This window comes from Prinia subflava, chromosome 1, assembly GCF_021018805.1.
Source record: "Prinia subflava isolate CZ2003 ecotype Zambia chromosome 1, Cam_Psub_1.2, whole genome shotgun sequence".
In the NCBI taxonomy this organism is placed as follows: domain Eukaryota; kingdom Metazoa; phylum Chordata; class Aves; order Passeriformes; family Cisticolidae; genus Prinia; species Prinia subflava.
The window spans coordinates 46,495,524-46,500,364 of record NC_086247.1 but is presented as its reverse complement, the minus strand read 5'-3'; positions in this window follow the sequence as shown (position 1 = coordinate 46,500,364).

Here is a 4,841-nt window from a genome sequence, read left to right as displayed (position 1 = left end):
AGTTTTTAGTGCTCTGTGGTCACTGGCCGTCTCTCCCCTACTTTTTTGCAGACCAAGCTCTGTTCTGCATGCATCTCTAACAACTTCACTGTGCTCACTCCTACTACACTTCTTTGCTCAAATGCTGGCTTTCCCCCCTTGCTTTGTCCAATAGTAACACATTTATATTGTCTTTTCCCCCTCTCTGTCTCTCTCCCCCTGCACCCCTCCCCGTTGCGGAGAGGCACTAAACCCCCCAGTGCTTGCATCCTTTTTACTCCCTACTTCAGTACTCAGCACTGACTCTCGCCAAAGTGAGAGTCACTCTCGCACTCTTTCCCTGAAGTTACCTTGTCTCAGGAAATACTCAGACGCAACAAAGCCAAGGCTTTGTTAAGCCGTCTCAGGCTAGTCTCATCTTAAATTCCCTTTATTTCCATTGCTATGTCACACAGGAAAATCAATCTGGAACAGAGAGTATATAATGACTTCTTAAAATATTTTTAGGCTACTTCAGCCATCCTTTCTCACTCCCTCTGTGGAAGAAGTGTGCAACAGTTTAAGTTGGAACCGGGCAAAATGAAGTTACAGTTAAACAAGACATGTAATGCCTTCCCGGGGATGACCTATAACACAAGGTCTGCTACATTTCACACTCTGACCTGCACAAATAACAACCTGAGTTTTCCAGGCATTAATGGAATCTGCTTTCCACGGTTCTGTTCCTTAATGGCAGAGTCCATCTTTTAAGAAATCACACTCCAGCTTCTAATTTATATATCCTGATTTTCTTTCCTGCTGCTGCGTGTGAATGTTCCAACACAGAAGACAGCTAAATAGGAATTGTGTCAATACCATTATAAAATCTTTCTTATTTCTTTGTTTTTGAGAAGGCTGGGTTAGAACAGTGGTAAAGGAAAACAACCGTCTTAAATTAATTACTGTCATAATTTGAAAAATGCCCTTCCTTTTCCCAGTAATTAATTTCAGTTCAAGAATTCAAAAATCAGCTGCAGAGAAGTTTAATTCATGTCTGTAAGTGCATAAGAATGGAAAAACAGGCAGCTTTTCATAGGCTTCTAGCAATACACTGAACTGCATGTGTAAATTTCCAAAAAGCAAATTATAAAGGCTCACATAAAAGTGAAGCAAAAAAACCCCTCTTTGAATTAAGACTCTCTATTTGTTACTTGCGCAGGAGTGGTACAGTATATCTAGTATCAGATATCACTCACTTTCACCTGCTTCATTATAATAGTATATAGGAATGGGAAATTTTAGGTACCTAGTGAAAATGTTACGTGATGCAACTCAATGGCAATTTCATAATGGGAGCCTCTTTAAAATGGATAATATTTCTGCATTTATATTTTTCATATTTCCTAACAATACAAAATCTTGCTACAGTAGATTAAACAGAAAAATAACAGTTTATGAAATATGACCTCCAAAAGACTAATTGCAGAAAATATATTCATTCCCAGTCCAATAAATCCTTAATTTTAAATGTCAGCTGCAAAACATAAATCCCTTTAATAGATTTTAAACTGTGATGATGAAGTTAATATTGTAGGGTCCAGCCCACTCAAAATCAGTCCAATGCACTTGCTTCGCATTAGCCAGTCTTCTGGGTTTTGGTTTTTTTGTTGTTGGGTTTTAATCTCATCTCCAATCTTTTAGGAATTTTCCATTGCATTCCTGAGCCTGGTTCTGGATTACTTTTGGCTCAGATTGAATTGAATCTTGTTGCTATTCCTCAATAGATGTCTGGAGCGCAAAATCTACTTGACCATAACTTTCTGTGTCGTTTACTGCAGGGTAGCATGCACATAAAGACCCTCAAGTCATGTGAAATAAGAGACTTGACCTCAAGACACAATAAAATTGGTTAGTTTAGTTGTAGCTCAAAAGGTCACTTTTTCTGGGACTGCCTCTGAGGGCTGTTTTAAACTAATTATTACCTTTGATTTTAACTTATCGTTTGTTAACAAAAGAAAGGAATGAAAAAATACAACCCCCAGTTATTATAATTTCAACAGTTTGACTGGCATGTATTTAACATTATGGATGTATGAAAAGACAAGGTCCCTACCTGAGGAGGAGCTTGCAGTGTAAATTAGACAGAGAGCACTGTGAATAATAAAAGCAGGCAAAGGAGAGATTTGTATAAGAGTGTGGAAATAGTGCGGAAGTGCATAAGAGAAATACGCAGAGTTGAGAAATATTCTACCAGTTGACACTAATCATGATACTTTTCTTCCTTGTTCTGTTTTCATGTAAGTATGGTAATAGTTTTGGTTTTTCTCTATTTGCTTGTTTGTCACTGAGCTTTTCCACTGCAGAAGCTCTCCTTATGATGTTTTGCTGTTCTAAATTCTAGTATAATAGGTAATATAGGTATATCTTTATTCTTCTGCTCAGCCATGGAAAATAACACCCAAATCCCCCAAAATGCTATAGATACTTCCCTTGGCAGTTTTCCCACAGCAGTCTACTGAAAAGTATGATTCACTATTAATAGAAAGCATAAATGAACTTGAAATTCTGGGCTGTTGACACTATCATCTCCCGAAAAACCTCTGACACATCTTTAGAGTTTTGTTTGCTTGTTTGTTTTTGTAATAAGATGTTTTTAAACAAAAATGGTGTTTGCTGTCAATTTATTTTCCTTCTGCCCAGTTGCATTAGACAAACAAAAATATAAAAAGAATAACAAAAAGCCAAACAGCTTCTTTCCCCTGTTCTTTAAAAAAGAGGATGTGATGCTACACAGCCTTTATTCTTTTTAAGTGTTGAAAGTAAGATGATATCAGAAATAGAAATATCAGAAAAAGGTGATGGATCAACCTGAGAAATTAAACTGCAATCAATCAGGAGGACCAGATGGTGTTCATCCAGGAGCTCTGAAGGAAGTGGAGATCAATGCAAGTGTGCTGCTAACAAAAATATGTAATTTATCATTAAAAACAGCTACTGTACTAGAGGACAGGAGAGTGGCTGAGGATGTACCTACCTCTTAAAAAGGTGCTAATGATGATCCTGGGAATTATAAACCAGTAAGTCTTACTTTAGTACGAGGGAACTATTGAGAGAATCAGTAAAAATAATATGCTTAGGCACACAGATAAGAGGGAAAATCTGCAATGCTTCTGCCTACGTTTGCTCAACCCTCCTAGAACTACAGGAAAATGTTAATTAGTAGTTGATAAAGTAGAACCAGAAGATACAATGAATTTAGTGTTTCCAACATCTTATGGTAAGGTTTCTGAAGAGAAAAAACACAGCAGATCCAGAATTAAAATCCACCTATGTTGTACGTACTGAATAAAAGAGGGAAACCAAACCCCAAAATTTTAGAACTATTAGAATTAGAATTAGAGTTTTCTCCTCTGAAAGCATTTTATAAACACTGTTAGATTACTACAACTTCCTAATGAGCTGATTATATTAGAGGTGAAGTAACTTACCTGTAATTGTAAAAGCAAGCTGTGTCAGAACCAGACTTCAGTTCATGAGCACGCAAGTTCCAGAGCTGCATTTGGGTGGCTAGACAGCATCCCTTTCTCTAGGTACTGCAGAAGAATCAGTGGTCAGTTGAAGCAGAGGAAGAGGTTAACTCTGAATTCCCCCTGGGATCAATAGTGGCAATAAAGATGGTTTTGTTCAACTTATTCATTAGAAAGCTTGGAAAAAAAGCTTCTGAAATAAAGACTGTAAAACTTGTTTTCACTGCAACAGTCACAGCCTGCTTTCTGGTGTTTAAACCCAGTGCCCATTGCTCTAGCAGGAAAATTCATAGGGATATTTGGCTGTTTATTAAGTGAACTGAATTTAGACAACACTTGAAGAAATTCCAGAGCAAGACAGTGAACTAAGATAAAATGGTGACATGATGGCATGCAGAATTAAACAGAATAATGCCAAGGAGTGTATGCTGGAAAATACTTTCAAGAACTGATGACTATGAATTAGCACAGGAAAATCAAAGCATCATTTACTGAAAATGCTATCCATGATATTGCAGGAGCTTAGAAAACATATACAGGCAGAGAAGATATTCAGTATGAACAAAAGAAGATGGTTAAACATAAAATATTACTATCCAATTTCATGAGTAAAAACTGCATTTCCAGATATTCTGTTGTATGTCAGTGGATTAGAAGCAAGGCACGGCAAACCGAGGAAACATACAGTGAAATGCAGTAAACATGAGTAATGAAACAGGGGAAAGCACCAAGAAGGCAGATTTAAAGGAAGAGAACACTTAATTTAGAAATAGAAAGAGGTAGAAGACTTTTGAAGAGTTTTAGGAGCACATAAAATTCCAGTTGATCCAGAAGAGCTCTGGTGTTCCTGTCTGGTTTCTTGCTTTTTACAAAAAATAAATGGGAAGCATATTTAATTGAATATGTAGAGATGCTTTTATTTCATCAGAATATGTAGTTAAATTGTGGAATTTATTGCTTCTTCATAGGATTGAGGAAAAGAGCTTTGGGGCTATGAGGGAGTAAAAATTAGAAAATGAAAACAAAAGGAAGTGAAAAGAGAAGGACTCACTCTTTGTCATGTCACCCAGTTTCCTGAGACTCTTCAGCCGCCCCTCCACACAAAGAGCACATGGCCAGTGATGTGCAGGTTTGGCTGAAAGAGCATCTCAGGTTGCAGAGGAAGACCTGAGAAACAGCCATCCCATGCAACATGGATTTCTCTCTGAAACCATTGCTTTTTCAGGCAGAAATCCAAATAGCTGCTGCTACAGGTCTGCCTAAGTCCCACGGCTCAGTCTGAACAGCCCTTTTGGTCTGGGGTAAGGGACAAATGAAGCAGGAGGAGAGAGAGGCCAAACTTGGAGCCTGACTCCC